The following is a 17,159-nucleotide window of genomic DNA, read 5'->3' as shown; positions in this document are numbered from 1 at the left end:
GATTTTTTTCAATGTAGATTTCTCTGTCTCCATTCCTTGTCCTCCTTGTCTTACACACCTTGAGAGGATTGAAAATGGTTTGGAACACACTGTCAGGATTTAGTAGCAGTACCTGAAACATGGAAGCCCAAATGTCGCCCTCGGACCTTGAGAGTATCATCTTGATGTAATGGTTAAGATGTTGGGTTGGTGAGTGAGATGCCCCCAGGTCTGGATTCACCATTTAGAATTACATTACACCCTAAAATATTGTTCTGTGGCAAAAGGTCAGTTCAACAGTACAAATATGATAGCATTCCAACCAAAGAGGAGTTTGACAACTCTGATCTACTTACCTCTTCAATGTCAACATTTCTGGGCAGCAACAACACATTTAGGGTGGAATTATTTTTATCATCTGGGCGTTGGTAAAATAGTAGCACCAGAGCACGGATAGGAGAGACAGGAGCTTCCTGTTCCTTGGTGATGCCATATTAGTAGAATCCAGTGATGTTTAATATGACATGAGTTTCTGTTGCCTCATGGGGAAGGAGAAACTCCATACTGTCATCAGTCACATGGGCTACAGACAGGAAGTCACATCCACCCTCTAGATGAGAAAGAGAACAGTCTTCTGTTCAGATGACAATGACAACCCAGTAGTGGAGTAGTGATGCTACTGATGGTAATTAAGAGTACATAGTCTATAACCTCCCTGGAAATGTATTTCTTACCAGAATGAATCTGACAGTGTGGGAGGCGTAGTTGACAGACAGACCTCTTAAGGCATGTAAACTTGAACAGGGGTCCTGCAGGCCACTTGCCGCTATTGGCTAGAAGCCTCCTGTCCCAGGGGACTGTCCTATAGAGCACCTCTCCCTCTCCCTCCATCCTAAACACCAGGTCTGTTATACTGCACTGGAACAGACCTGCACTGGGGCACTGGAACCTAGAGGAAACAGTGGTGAAGAATGTCATTTTCATTAGATTTCCTGAATTAGATTAGAAAACAATGTGGTACTGTCCTAAATATCAATGAGAAAACAAGTAAGAGAAGACCAAGTTACCGATATGCTCCGATCTGGTTCAAAGTTCTCAGGAGAAAAAACACTAAAACACAAAAACAATATAATAGTTTGAAGAGTAGTTGAATATAAACATATAAAATGGTCCTTCCCTCCCTCCCTCCCTCCCTCCCTCCCTCCCTCCCTCCCTCCCTCCCTCCCTCTCTCTCTTTCTTTCTTTCTTTCTTTCTTTCTTTCTTTCTTTCTTTCAGTCTTTCCATGGGAGGGTGAGTAGTACACAGGCTCTGGTCCACTACTCTACATTCTGTGATGCTTAACACGTCCATGGCCTCAGGTGAGCTGTCAGACACTCTGACACGTTCCTCACTCTTCACTCCAGATGAACCTTGGCTAGATGATGGACAAGTTAGAGAGCCTATCAAAGGTCTGGGTGGTCTTGGCAAGATGAAGGCCTGTCCAACAATGGGATCATTGGGGTCCAGGAGGAGAGGAGAATCTGCACACAGAGAAAGTGAAAATATCTAATTTAACTAGTTTACAGTGGTCTTAGGAATTGAAAAGGACTATCTTCTTCACTCTTACCTGGGAAGTTCTAGAAAGACTATGAGAGCCTGTAAGCTTGAATTTAATCTATATTTTTTCTACAGTTGTCCACGGTGTTGCAACATTTGCAGACATTATATTTTCTAATTTGTCAGCAAGTTGTTGTTCTCCAAATGTGAAGGAAGAGGATGATTCACTCAATGTATAAACAAGGAACTGAACATTTAAAGAAAATATGAATTGGTCTTGTTGTTTTACCACTGTGATCTCTCTGTAACTTAGTGAGATCATGCTGATTCATCCACCTCAGGATAACCAGTGTCATCTCCACAGCTTCCTCAGGGTCATGTCTCTTCACCATCTGATCCACTGTGTCCTGTCTGTCAGTGTTCTCCAGCTGGCTCTCTGGGATGGGAGGAAAGCCAGACAGCTGGAACGTAGTCAGGTAAGACTGAAATGTCTTCAGCTGTTCTTCAGTGAGCTCCTCCAGACTGGTCAGCAGCAGAGCTGGAACATCCAACATGGAGGATCTCTAAAATAACAAAGATGATAAGATATAAGAGAATAGAAATACTGACTACTGATATAAAACAAAGAACATTAATATATTCATATTGGTAGGAAATACTAGAATATTTCTACTGGTCTCTCAATATCACATCATCATGAAGTAACATTAGGAACTGTAGCGCACACAGACACACACACACACACACACACACACACACACACACACACACACACACACACACACACACACACACACACACACACACACACACACACACACACACACACACACACACACACACAGTATACTGCCAATTGCACACTCCCTCAAGACTTAAAACATCTGTGGCATTGTGTTGTGTGTCAAAACTGCACATTTTAGTGGCCTTTTATTGTCCACAAGGTGCACCTGTGTAATGATCAAGCTGTTTAATTAACTTCTTGATATGCCACACAACAACATAACTCAGGCAGTAGGTAGCTCTCTCATCCATTTATATGAAGATGATACAGTCCTGTACTCAGTTGGCCCCTCCGTGGATTTTGTGTTAAATGCTCTACAACAAAGCTTTCTTAGTGTCCAACAAGCTTTCTCTAACCTTGTTCTGAACACCTCCAAAACAAAGGTCATGTGGTTTGGTAAGAAGAATGCCCATCCCACTGGTTGATGCTTATTTATAAAACCTCTTAAGCCTCAATCCCCCCTGTCTGAGATATCTACTGCAGCCCTCATCCTCCACATACAACACCCGTTCTGCCAGTCACATTCTATTAAAGGTCCCGAAAGCACACACATCCCTGGGTCGCCAGTCTTTTCAGTTCGCTGCAGCTAGCGACTGGAACGATCTGCAACAAACACTCAAACTGGACAGTTTTATCTCAATCTCTTCATTCAGAGACTCAATCATGGAGACTCTTACTGACAGTTGTGGCTGCTTTGCGTGATGTATTGTTGTCTCTACCTTCTTTCCCTTTGTGCTGTTGTCTGTGCCCAATAATGTTTGTACCATGTTTTGTGCTCCTACAGTACCATGTTGTTGTCATGTTGTGTTGTTACCATGCTGTGTTGTCATGTGTTGCTGCCTTGCTACGTTGTTGTCTTAGGTCTTTCTTTATTTAGTGTTGTGTTGTCTCTATTGTCGTGATGTGTGTTTTGTCCTATATTTATATTTAAATTATTTATATATTTTTAATCCCAGCCCCCGTCCCCACGGGAGGCCTTTTGCCTTTTGGTAGGCCGTTATTGTAAATAAGAATTTGTTCTTAACTGACTTGCCTAATTAAATAAAATAAAAATATTTAAACCTGTCAGGTGGATGGATTATCATGGCAAAGGAGAAATGCTCACTAGCCGGGATTTAAAGAAATTTGTGCACAAAAGTTGAGAGAAATAATATTTTTGTGCATATGGAAAATTGCTGGGATCTTTTATTTCAGCTCATGACACTGTGACGTCCCTCCCACTCTGTCTGCCAAATTCTTTCTCTTTGCTCTTGTGACGCACACAAAATGTATGGTCACGTTTGTGTTTATGTATTGTTTCTTTGTATTGGGGAAGAATCCTTTTACTGAAATGTAGTCCTCCAAGGTCTCGCCATTGCGATGCATTTATACTACTGTTGGCCAGTAGGGGGCAGTGAGACTTGTTCGCGTCGTACTGGGACTATATGCGATTATGCACCTGTGTGTTCTCATAATTGAGAGAACCTTTGAAAGAGAAGCCATGTTCTCCTGTTTCATCGTTTATCCTGTGTTACAGGTCAGTAAAGTGTAAAAATACACTGAATACCACAATATAGTTTTGTAACTTGCCTGTTGAAGTGAATGTAATGGTTTTGAACAACGGAGTAATTGTATAACTTCGTACTAGACAGAACGCATGTCGAGTGTAAAATGAAATGATGGCGGTGATCCTTTGGCTTTGATCTAGAAAAAACCGAATTGTTAACTCCAGAACATTTTTATTTTTGAAAAAGACACCTGACAATATCCTAAGGGTTTTTATAATTTCATGTGGTAATTGTTGTACTGTAATTGTTAGTTTGACTAGCTCCGGTTAGTTTTTGACTAGCTCCGGTTAGCGTTTGACTAGCTCCGGTTAGCTTTTGACTAACTCCGGTTAGCTTTTGACTAGTTCCGGTTAGTTTGACTAGTTCCGGTTAGCTTTTGACTAGCTCCGGTTAGCTGTTTACCAACTCCAGTCAGTTGGTTCTTGGCTTCGGTACGCTGGACACATGACATTTTTAACAATACTTTTTTTCTAATAAAAACTAGTATATTACATCCGTGGTGGAGCCCAAAAAACAGGCCTTATTTTAGGGCATTTTTCACCCTGCCAGCTCCTATTAGTTCTATTGAACACTGTGGCACCAACTCGCCTTCTAAATGTTCTAATCCCAGTGTATTGTACTATGTCACAATGGCAGCTTCGCTACTGTTGGCAATGGAGACCTGCTCACTTGTTTATAGTTAACATGTAAACAACAAAAAATACTAATGGGACTCTGTTTACTACAGGGAAATATAGGTGTGTCTGTCTATTTTGCCAAATATCTCGCAATGTGTATATTTAGATATTTTTTTAAAAATTGGACACCATTTTAATCATGAGAATCTCCTCTTTCGAATTATGTAAGGTAGCTTGTTCAGTCATTTTCCAATAATTAGTATTAATGTCATTTGCAATATTCTTGTTTTTCTATTAGCCCTTCTTACACTGGGGTGAATGTATTTTGAGCATGGGTATAAAGTAACTTCTAATGAGTTATACCAGTCTAAAGGCTTTCATGTTTTAGTCTCCTATGGGGCTTTAGTGGGCAACAGTCAACTACATAATTATAACCTAAACAGGTGAATTAATTAAAGTTAAGAGTAAATGTGTTTGGGGTATAAATGTAAAGAATTTGAGGATGTGAATTGGGTTGGAATTTAATATTTTTGATGGGTAAATGAATGTTTGATATGTGTATGAAGTAATATGTCAGGTATTTGAGACAGATTATTAAATAGACTTTAAAGAGAAGTACAATGAAAAAATACTATTTGCTCTTGAGAGAATGTTCAATAAAGATAAATGAGAGGACCTTTGAAAGAGAAGCCACCTTCTCCTGTTTCATCATTTATCTTGTGTTACAGGAACTATTATCTGCTGCACCAGTCCCAAAACTGGGACGTGTAAAACTCTTGTTTTCCTTAATAGGATGTCGGCGGGCGGAGCCGGGAGAGTCGTCAGCGAAATGGGATACACCTGGGCTCTAGTGTGTCCTGGGATAAATACACCTTACCTCCATTCATTGACACTCTCTCCATGCCTAGACATTTTGGAGTATAGTATTTTGTTGCATTATGATGGGTTAATGCTAATTGGGATGCGCTTTGGTTGGTATTCACTACATAGTCTAATAAGTGTTCTGTATAGTGCCTTAGACAGAGTTGTGGTTGTCTGGTGATGTCATCAAATTGTGTGTTGCATGGAGAAGTAGGCCACTAGGCCTAATACTAGTGTTAGGCTAACTGGTATTGTGTTTGATAAACTCTGTAGGTGCTTTGTTTATCTTTTGTTACAGATTTGAGTTGTGCTGTTTGGTGACCAGGGTTGGTTGCCTTCATTTGTTTGGTAAACTTGCCACTGTGGTGGATAGTTGGTTGTGTGCTGTGTTGCAGAGTAATATTGGTTAGTTTCCAGGCCCCTGCCCATACTGGACACTCTCTTGTTTTACTCGCTGTTGGGACATCTGTCTGAGGAGGTGAGCACATTCAGCTGTGTACCTCAGTGGGAGATTTGGGTAGGGTAGTGCTATTTGCTACCTGGAGCTATAGCCTTTCTTTTCCCCTGTTAGGTTTAGCAATGTGTTCCACTTTGGAATATGTTGAGCATGGTTATTTTGTTTGTTATTTTTGTGTGGTGTCCGTGGACGGAGCAGTTGTCTCGGGGGCACATCCGTGGCTTAGGGGGAATCTGCCAGCATGCTGGGGGGTTTCCATGCCAGCGGGCTACAGTGCGTAATTACCCACCGCGAATCCACATGAAGACTAGGGTTGAGCTATGGTAGAATTTGGGGAAGCTCCTTATATCTCATCTCTCTCCTGTGGTGCCCAGTGTGATTGGTGCTTCTCTTGTGGTCTGGTGTGCTCAGCAGAGGGGAAGATGCTTTTTAGCAGTTACTTGTGACTATGGTGTCTAATGTAGATGAGTTAATTCACGTTCCATCAGAGGAATGTTAGAATGATGTACTAAAGAACAGCTGTTGAAGATCGCTGAACACTACCAGGTTGAAATTAGTGACAAACATAAAAAATTATGTTAGGTTGATATTGAAGGTCTATCTGATGGAGAGTGGTTTACTTGAAGTTACCACTGGGGCAGCCTCTGCCGAGGACTCACCACCACCCCAGCCATCTCCCCGTTTCGTTACAATGGCCGCTCCATCTGTTAGCCCTAGTAGTTTTCCTTTAGAACAGCAGAAATAACTGCTTCTGTTACAGCTAGAGCAGGAACAAGCTAAACTGGAGCATGAATGTTAAGTATGAAAATGAATTTAAACAGGATTTGGAGCATGCTAAAATCAAGCTGCAACAAGAGCGGTTAGAGTTGGTTAGGGAAGGAAAGCTGTCGGGGGAGAGTTTTTGCTTTGGGAAGGTGACCCTGATTTACCTAGGGGTTGCTCCTCTCTTGGTCGTGCCCTGGACACATTTGATATTGTTGTAAACCAACGGCTGTTGCCAAAATGTTATGAGACGGACCCTGAGATGTTTGAGTGTGTTGCTGACGCTAGGAGTTGGCCTGATTCACTTTAATGTTGCAGTGTGTGCTGACTGGTAAAGCACAGGAGGCATATTCAGCAATGATGTGGTTCAAATGGCTGTTACACATTTATGAATTGGTTCCTGAGGCTTACCGCCAACGATTTAGAACTTTAAAAAAAGGCTAAACAGACTCGGGATGAGTTTTCGCGAGAGTTTACTTCAGTTTAAACGCTGGTGTTCCCCCTCTGCGTTTACAACTTTCCAGGGGCTGTGTGATCTGATTATGCTAGAGCAATTTAAGGACACAATCCCTGATCGAATAGCCATGTACATTAACAAACGAAAAGTGAAGACTGTCTCGGAAGCTGTGGTTTTGGTGGACGAGTTGGTTTTGACTCACAGAAATGGCTTTGCAGATCCCCAGAGTGAGTGGGGGAGTTCGGCGAGATTTGGGCCTCGCCCACCGAGATGCTCTGGTTCACATGCAGAGCTTCATTCATCTAGGGTAGAGCCTGGCTCCTGTGGTAAACCTGACTTCAGTCAAGACTCACTACTGTCATGGTTCAGGCCATTGGAAAAACAAATGTCCTGTTCTTAGGGCCACGGGTAAATTCAGTACTCGCGCTATGTTAAACCTAAGCCTACGGTGTTAGCAGCGCCTGTCCCACATCCATTCACTCCATCTCATGCCCAGGTACATGTGAAAGTCTTAATTGACCCAGATTGTTAACATTTCGTTAGAGGGTTGTGTCTCTGTTAAGAAGTAATGACCCAGTGCCAGTGAAGATCCTGAGTGTGACAGGTGCCTCTGAGTCGTTTGTGTTAGTCAATGTTACCCTTCTCTACTAAGACAGAATCAGGGAATTACTTGGCTGGTGAGCGTGTATAGCCTGTCGTGTCTCTACCTCTAATGGTTTCCACTAAGCCGTCGTTTGAAGCGATCCCCGATGAGAGAACAGTTTCCCAGAGATGTTCTCTGCGTGCGTGGTGCCATGTTCCATGAGCCGTGGTGATCTGGTCACTGCACCGGCTAACAATGTTCCAAATAAATCTGTCAATACTTTCCCTGTTATCTGTGTCCCGCTCTGATCTAATCAAGAACCAGAGGGCTGACACCACCTTAGAAGAGTCACGTGACTGGCCACTGGTTATTTTGTGTTTTCCTGTCATTTCTGTCATCTGTTCTCGTTTTCTTCCCTCTTAAAGATTGCTTCCTGTGCGCAAAGGTTGCTGAGGTCTGGGGAGGATGAGGTTGGCTGGAAGATGGTGTTAATTCGGGCAGTAGTTTGTTTGGTTGGGGTGGTGTTCCGGGGTACTTGGTGGTCCCTGGTTTTATAGGGGGAGTGGGTTTGACAACCCTGCCACTACACACACCATTGTTAATTGTATATAGTTTACGTTATATATTTATGTTATTCCTTGATCTCTGCATTGTCACGGGCTACAAGCCGGTTGGTGACAAAATGGGACCAACACTTTACATATTGCGTTAATTTTTGTGTAGTATAGTCAGGAGAATTGCAATACATATGGTTTGGGCACCTAAGTATCGTGATGATATGGTATTGTGAGGTCCCTGGTAATTCCCAGCCCTACTAATGCATTGTAGCCTACTATAAATACAATTTAAATTAAACTTTTCTTTGTCACATGCACAGGATACATCGGGTGTAAAGGATACAGAGAAACGCTTACTTGCAAGCTCTTTCCTATACACAAATATTTCCCTTATCTGACCATTAATGAATTTGGCATGTCAAGGGTCAATCTGTGGTTCAGAAAATAACAAACCACTTTAACAACTAATTCATAGAGGACTGACTATCCATGATATCAACATGATAGTTGTTTTGAGGCTTAGATTAGTGTTTATTTAAACAATTCCATTGTTTACAAAGAATTGAGTAAAACAAGTTTATTTTGGCCTCTAATGGGGAATGGCAGTTGAACTAAGCTCATGAGGCATTTATTTTCCACATTATCATTCACTTAAATCACAGATTGCTCCTTTAAGATAAACACTTCATTACATTTATATTCGGAAGCCACTGATTTGATCATCTCAAGTCTGGTTGATCTTCATGGACAGATGGACCAACAGCAGCAGCAGTAGGAGCTGCAGGCTCATGACGCTGGGCCTGGTACCACAGGCCCATGGGGTTGGACCTGGACAGGAGCTGCTGGTACTGGTGCCACAGGCCCGTGGGGTTGGACCTGGACAGGAGCTGCTGGTACTGGTGCCACAGGCCCGTGGGGTTGGACCTGGACAGGAGCTGCTCGTACTGGTGCCACAGGCCCGTGGGGTTGGACCTGGACAGGAGCTGCTGGTACTGGTGCCACAGGCCCGTGGGGTTGGACCTGGACAGGAGCTGCAGGTACTGGTACCACAGGCCCATGGGGTTGGACCTGGACAGGAGCTGCTGGTACTGGTGCCACAGGCCCGTGGGGTTGGACCTGGACAGGAGCTGCTGGTACTGGTGCCACAGGCCCGTGGGGTTGGACCTGGACAGGAACACAGTGTCATGATTTAGTAGCAGTACCTGAAACATGGAAGCCCAAATGTCGCCCTCGGACCTTGAGAGTATCATCTTGATGTAATGGTTAAGATGTTGGGTTGGTGAGTGAGATGCCCCCAGGTCTGGATTCACCATTTAGAATTACATTACACCCCAAAATATTGTTCTGTGGAAAAAGGTGAGTTCAAGAGCACGAATTTGATAGAATTCCAACCAAAAGAGGAGTTTGACAACTCTGATCTACTAACCTCACCAATGTAAACATTTCTGGGCAGCAACAACACATTTAGGGTGGACTTATTGTTATCATCTGGGAGTTGGTAAAATAGTAGCACCAGAGCACGGATAGGAGAGACAGGAGCTTCCTGTTCCTTGGTGATGCCATATTTGCAGAATCCAGTGATGTTTAAAATGACTTGAGTGTCTGTTGCCTCATGGGGATGGAGAAACACCATACTGTCATCATCAGTCACATGGGCTACAGACAGGAAGTCACATCCACCCTCTAGGAAAGAAAGAGAACATTAGTCTTCTGTTCAGATGACAATGACAACCCATTAGCGGAGTAGTGATGGTGATTAAGAATACATAGTCTATAACCTCCCTGGAAATGTATTTCTTACCAGAATGAATCTCAGTGTGGGAGGCGTAGTTGACAGACTTAACACTTAAGGCATGTAAACTTGAACAGGGGTCCTGCAGGCCTCTTGCCACTCTTGGCTAGAAGCCTCCTGTCCCAGTGGACTGTCCTATAGAGCACCTCTCTGTCCATCCTAAACACCAGGCCTGTTATACTGCACTGGAACCTGTAGCACAAACAATTATTAAAATTACATTTGAATAACATTTCCCAAATTTGATTTAAAAATGTTGATATTGTCCTTAAACTATTAATGAGGGGGAAAAAAGTTACCGGTATGCTCCCTTGCCCTCATGACTATAGATTTCAGGTTCAAAGTGATTGGGAACAATGCATAGACAATAACATGTGTTATAGTTTGAACAGTAGTTGACTATAAACATATAAACTGGTCTTTCTTGCTTTCTTTACAGCAAAGGTCTTACCATGGGAGGGTCAGTAGTACACAGGCCTTGGTTGACTATTCTAATCTCTGTAAAGTTTAAATTCTCCATGGCATCAGGTAAGCTGTCAGAAAGAAGTCCTCGCTCTCCTCTTCCTTTGTCCCCTCACTAGAAAAAGGCCAACTGTGAGAGCGTGGCAAGGGAATGGATGATCCTTTCTGTTTTGGCAAGGTTGGATCATTGGGTTCCAGGAGGAGAATCTGCACAGAGAAAGTGTAAGTATCTATTTGTTGACCCTCATGTCATTTTGTGGACTGTGTTCTTCAGGCCCTCCTAGGCAGTGGAGGAGCATATCGCATTAAAATGAATAAAGCTGGTGATACTTCAGTAGACAATATCACAACCCTTTGGACTGATTACATACACACTTCTCTGTTGTATTTTACTTCATCATCTTCCTCTTTTTCTTATTCTTCCCTTTTGCATATTTCTGCCATTTTCAGGATTTCATCTGGACAGCGGGTGGCCTGAACATAGAGACAGAATTGGTACAAAAGGCTCAGCAGTAAATGTCCGCTCCCCAAGTTGATTTATAGTGGAATGTCTGACTAGTCTTCTCTCTTTCACTCCCCTGCAGGGTTCTTTCTCACAGACACCCTGTTTTGACTGCCATAACTCACACATCTCTCAGCCGTTTCTTTATAAGAGGCAGAAAGTAGAAAATAACTGTGGAACAATATTAAACCTTAAAATGCATATATATTGTTAATCTGTAGTCTAGGACCCTATAAATGTAAGGGGGAGGGGTCTTATAACCCTTCCCCTTCTATTAATACAACATAAGCATAATCAATTATTATAATACATCAAACATTTGGTACAGCCCCTATCATGACCCCAAGGTGAACCCAACAGTAGCTAACGTTAGTTAACCCATACTACAGTTAGTTAGCAAACCACCCAGCTTCACGCCTGATTAGCTAGCTAGCATTTGCAGGTACCCAGAGTCACGTTGATGTTAGACTCTAGCTATTTTTTTTATGTTCCTGTCAAAAACAATCCCTCCACACCCTTTACCAGAAAACATATCTAACCGTTCTTAGATAACTAGACCAATACAGTAAGCTAGCTAATAGTTAGTACAACCATCACATCTGTTTGCCCTGCTTTCCCGCCTTGTACTATCTAGCGAACAACTAAGTTAGTGTTAACGTTAGCTAGCATGAAAGTATCCAGGCAGAGTTACTAACGTTAGCCTAGAGAAAATAATAGTTTGCGACATTAACAGAAACTAATAATTCTAATAACAACCTTATCAAATTACAAAATGTTTCAGAAATGTTGACGCTTACAATTATCCGCGTGTCCTTGTGTTGAGTTACTGTCTTCTTGAGGAACAAATGGCGGGTGAACGACTTGCTCGTTCTGTCTCCCAGTTTTGAGGCATGACGGTTAAAAATTCTAATAAAATTCTGTTGTGAAGTTGTACACTAATGATTTTAAATTACAAGTAATTTTCAGTCAATCTGTCTATATCAGAACATTTAACAAGCTATTCGGGTTATTTATTTTTTAATCAATATTTTATATATATAACATTAAAAAAAGAGAATACTATATGCAATATTGTATTCGTGTATCTCATGCATTTCAATGAGTACAAGCTGATCAGGCTGACCAAAACAGACGGAATAAATATAGCCCCGTTTTTGGGAAGACAATTTTGGGCGAAATAAAGTCCATGACCGACAGACCTGATATCGCCGAAGATTCGCCGTCCGTTTAAGTCATGTGCTGAGTGGCTATGTTTGGACCAAATCAAGGCTGGTCAAGACTTGAACCAAACATAAACGTCTATGATTGGTTCAAATGTGGTCCGGTCCGGACCAAAAATCAATGTCCGTGGATGTGGAAATCAAGGCCGGTCTGGAACTGCACCCAGAAATGGCGTTGATCCGTGCTTACTGAGGTGTACACTGTTGCCTGAAATTTAATTTGATGAATGTGGTAAGCCTACCGTTTGTAAAACACCAAAAAACGACATCCTGACAGGACCAAAATAAGACGTCAGCTGGTGCTTACTGGAGTGTAGCCTACCATGTCGGCCCGCAATAAAATTGTATGAATGCCCATCCAATTAGGTAGGCCCACGGTTGGTAAAACAGGCCATTGCATTGACTTTATTAATCCTGAATCCTGTGACTAATCAATTTGGCTATTTTAACTCTGAATATCACCTCCCCAACTTTATCAGAAGACTACTTGCAATGTGTTTACACAGCGGGAAATGCAGAAGTATTTTATTTTTTCGCTATGATCAGCTTGTCAAAAAAATGGACTGATACTTGAAACCACTGACCATGACAATGGGGTGAAACTCCTGTACAACAGTTGTGATTGTCCATTTAATATTGTCCATTTTATTTTGACCTGTCGTGTTTTTAGGATATGTTGCTTTGTTAACATGACAGCTCATTTTGTATTTGATTGAGCGCCATTTAGGTCAGGCTATTTGATCGGATAAACCCGCATGATGTAAAAAGTGCCCATCTCATTACATTGTCATACATTTTATCTCCATCCTGTAGGCTACAGAAAAGGTTATGTGTGCCAAACAGGCGCTGTATAGATTACAGTTTAATTGTGCTGACCATTTGGAACAATGTAAACATCACTAAATAAAGTGTAAGCATACCAGAGAGTCTGCTGTAACGTTTTTTGTTTTGTTAAGCCTTTATTAAAGCAAAGATTAAAAACAGTCGCATTCATTAGTGAATGCAATTTTCGAAATTGAACGGTTTATTATTTTTTTAACCTAATTATTCAATGTTTGCTTTATTTTATTATAAAACTTAAAATGATTAATTGCATTTCAAATCATAAATGACTCGTATGCTGTGTGATGACATGAACGAATTGATTCATACAGTAGCCTATATAAGTATTGAAATATATGCCTAAGTAAGTTACGGTATTAAGACTAAACAGCATGCGCTCTTAGGCCTACAGCTCGATCGATGGTGGTTATACAAGGCTGCTATACTAAGCCTTCTATTGATAATGACATTACTTATTATTATAATGATGATAACAATAATTATAATAATAAGAAAGAGATCAAGAAAAAGTAGCGTTATTATTATCTCTCCTCTATCTCCCTATCTTATCATCCTTCCTCTCCTCTCTACCTTCTCTTCTGTATACACTGCTAAAGCCGTTTTTTCTATCACTATAAATGTCAAGCTTCTGCCTCGAACCCTGGGAAACTATTCTCCGACTTTCTCCTCCCTCCTTAATCCTCCTCCTCCTCCCGCTCTCTCCTCCCTCTCTGCGGGTGACTTTGTCAATCACTTTGTAAAAAAAGGTTGATATCCGCTCCTCTTTCACTCAGCCCACTGAGTCCACTGGTCCAACTCCAACAGAACTACCCTACACCTTGACCTCTTTCTTCCCTCTCTCCCCAGATGAAATCCTGCGACTAGTGATGTCCGGCCGCCCGAGAACCTGGCCACTTAACCATATCCCCTCCTCCCTTCTCCAGACGATGTCTGGAGACCTTCTCCCATTCCTCACTTCCCTCATCAACTCCATTTTGATACGATGTAGCCAGTACACACTTGCTGAAAATATAATTAATCTAAGATAACTCAAGAAATCTGTCATTCACTTAGAAGTTTTTGCAGAGGAGATCATAATTGCACAATTTTGCATCTGACTAGGATGTTTGGTGGCATGAATATACGGGACAAGGGAGGTCCCGTATGGGACAAACCTATTTAGCCCAATATAAAGGACATCCCGGCTAATACGGGACAGTTGGCAACCTTATTACAGATATAATATATTTATCCATGAAATAACAGCATCCTTCAACTCAATTTCTTACCATGGACGGGTCCGTTTTCAGACACTCCAGACGAGCGTGCCAGCCGAAGAAGAGCGCTACAGTTTACTTTCGTTTCCAACCACCCAGCCCATCCTTCTTCTTCGTTGTGGTTTAACGGCGGTTGGCATCCAATAAATGTTGCATCACAGGTGAGATGAGAGAACTCGATCTGGTGACCACTCTGCTACGGTGCTCCCAGGCGGAGGGAGGGTGTAGGACAAAAGAAAACACTAGCTAAGGTTTAATTAAACAGTCTTCTCCAAAGACTGAATATCGTTTCTAGAGAAATAACTACTGTTGTAAATGTTTGTTCTCAATCAGTCAGGTTTAGACTCAAATAAATCAGTCCAATATGATGATGGTGGTGGTGATGATGGTGGTGGTGATGGTGTTGATTACTGCACTTTGGGACCTGTGACCACAATAATCTCATAACAGTTTTTCTTAATTCAATTAAATGAAGGATTTCATGAAGGGATGGATCAGATAAATGTGTTTATGTAGGAATAGGTGGAAATGTTAAAATGTTAAAAATACCTTTATATACTTATGCAGTGTATCCTACTATAAATCAAATCAAATGTTAATTCATCACGTGCAGAGGATACAGCGGGTGTAAATGGCTTAAATTCTTGTTAATATAACTGCACTGTCCAATTTACAGTAGCTATTACTGCGAAAAAATCCCATGCTATTGTTTGAGGAGAGCTCCTAACAACAAATCACTTTTTTCACCGTGATAGGTTTGATAAATTCACCGCTGAAGGTGAAATGTGTACTTACATTCTGAAATCTTGCTCTGATTTATCATCCAAAGGGTCCCAGAGATAACATGAAGTGTTGTTTGTTAGCTAAAATAATTTTTCATATCCTAAAAAGGTCCACATAGCATGCACAATTGATTTTGTATTTCCACTCGTTCAATTTGTAAAGAAAGGAATCTGTGAAAATCTAACCCTAAACATTGTTTCAACGAGTCAAATCACATTCGTATTTATTCCTGCAGAGATGCTAGAACATAACCAGACGTCACTATATTGTCAGGGGTGTAGTATATCCTCCAGGACACCAAAATTCGGTCAGAGAGCGACGCCTTCATTGCACGCCGATGACGCGGGCTGTCTTCATTTGATCGACTGTAACTTTGTCAAATAAGTACAAATCGGGGTCAAACAGAGCTAGCTAGATAACCAATGTGCTGGGCTTTACGGGAGTATCCGGAAACCCCGTAGCTGTCGCAAAATGTAGCTGCTAACCTTGTGCGACAGCATGCGTTTCCTTTTGGACAAAAATTATAAGAATAGGGAGAGTTATGAAGTTATGAAAACTGGTTGTTTTGCACATTTTGAACTTATAATATGGCTACTAATACTGAAAAAGCTAAATCAAAGTGCAAGTATACAGATTTGATGATATTCTTGCAGAAAAATGTTATATGAATGTAAATGTCTCCTTCACGATTTGCCCAAATGTACCTGGGTAACTTCACACTAAATGTAATGTAGTTGGCTCATACTTCAGGTTATCCATCTGAAACTTTGCACATACATACACTGCTGCCATCCTGTGGACACCATCGGAAACAACCAGAGTGATGGCTAGACGTGGGACCTTTCTGTTGCATTTCAAAGATGGAAAAGAAAAACGGTTGTTTTTTTTCTTTGTATTTTCTTCTACCAGATCTATTGTGTTATATTCTCCTACATTCAAATCACATTTCCACAAACTTCAAAGTGTTTCCTTTCAAATGGTACCAAGAATATGCATATCCTTGCTTCAGGCAGTTAGATTTGGGTATGTCATTTAAGCGAAAATTGAAAAAAAAGGGGCGGATCCTTCCTTTTAAGGCTATCAAAATGTTAGCTATTATAGCCATTAACATGTTAGATCCAATAATATCAAGGGCCAGAAATCCAGGGCTTAAACACAAAGTTGTCATTGTATGCTGATGATTCATGTTTTCTTTTAAATCCACAATTTGGATCCCTCCACAGCAGGGGCGAAAATCTGATATCAACTTTGGAGGGGACAATTACATGACATTTTCTCAAGAGCAATTCCTGAGGGGAACACCAAAAGTAGTGCTGTAACACATAGCCTACGTTGTAATATGGTAAATGTATATTGAGGAACCAAAGAAATAAGGTGTTTGCCGTACTCCTAACTACCGGTACCCAAAAAAACTACAACTAATCACAACAGCAATACCATTGCCTTTAACAAATCTTATTTCAGTCACCAGTTTAAGTTGAGAGTGGGGGTATCCATGGCATTTTCCAATTATGTTCCTATTTTACAAGTGAAAAAAATGGAGAGCCTTTCATAATGTTGCCAAACAAAGACTCAACAAACTTACCTGAGACTCCCTGTCTCTGCCAGTCTGTCCCTGCATATCTGTCCCCAACTATGCTGTTGGTGTGCCATCTGTTGCCTGCTCTGCCTAATGACATCATTGTGAAACATTTCCATTAGCATTTCACTTCTTTCTTATGAACATTTTATCAACTAGTCTTTGAGATATTAGGCTACTAGGGTTCTTACTTTGCGTTTTGGTGTACTGAAAAATACTCTGATGTCCGTCTTTTTTCTGCCATTTTTCTACCTGGCTGGCTACACACACACACACACAGTGTGTAGGTTATTTACAGTAGGAGATGGGCTTCTATCATCGTATCTTTTATCATTCTATTTGGGCTTCAATCCAAAAGGTAGCTTAGCAAATGTGAAACAGATTGCAGTGACAAGAGTTGACAGCTGTATGAGTTCACCATTTACACAACATATGCTGCAACCTTTTGTAATTTTAATAGTTTTTTTCTTCATATTGGCTGGCTTCCAACAATAGCTGAATTTGCAAAGCTAGCGAGCACCAATTCCGTTTCAGTGGTGTTTGCTATAATCTTTGCTACCCGGGTTAAATAAAGGTGGGTG

The 17,159-nt window shown here is 41.3% G+C and overlaps 2 long non-coding RNA genes across 4 annotated transcripts; one reads left to right on the top strand and one right to left on the bottom strand.

The window, feature by feature from the left end:
* Nucleotides 1–9,616: 9,616 nt before the first annotated feature.
* LOC115178348 (uncharacterized) lies at nt 9,617–14,498 on the bottom strand. 3 transcript variants are annotated; one of them, XR_003872604.1, is made up of 3 exons: nt 14,229–14,498; nt 10,233–10,869; nt 9,617–10,125 (listed from the first exon to the last, which is right to left on the bottom strand). It is a non-coding gene; the product is annotated as an uncharacterized LOC115178348 (long non-coding RNA). The 3 variants fall into 3 exon arrangements; XR_003872606.1 differs by having other exon boundaries at nt 10,385–10,869; XR_003872605.1 differs by having other exon boundaries at nt 9,617–10,602; nt 10,767–10,869; nt 14,229–14,497.
* Nucleotides 10,478–11,098, top strand: LOC115178349 (uncharacterized). The gene is made up of 2 exons (XR_003872607.1): nt 10,478–10,617; nt 10,846–11,098. It is a non-coding gene; the product is annotated as an uncharacterized LOC115178349 (long non-coding RNA).
* Nucleotides 14,499–17,159: the final 2,661 nt, after the last annotated feature.

The sequence above is a fragment of the Salmo trutta genome, chromosome 38 (assembly GCF_901001165.1).
Source record: "Salmo trutta chromosome 38, fSalTru1.1, whole genome shotgun sequence".
Taxonomy (NCBI): domain Eukaryota; kingdom Metazoa; phylum Chordata; class Actinopteri; order Salmoniformes; family Salmonidae; genus Salmo; species Salmo trutta.
The sequence above is the reverse complement of the archived record's forward strand: the minus strand, read 5'-3'. Positions and strand labels throughout refer to the sequence as shown.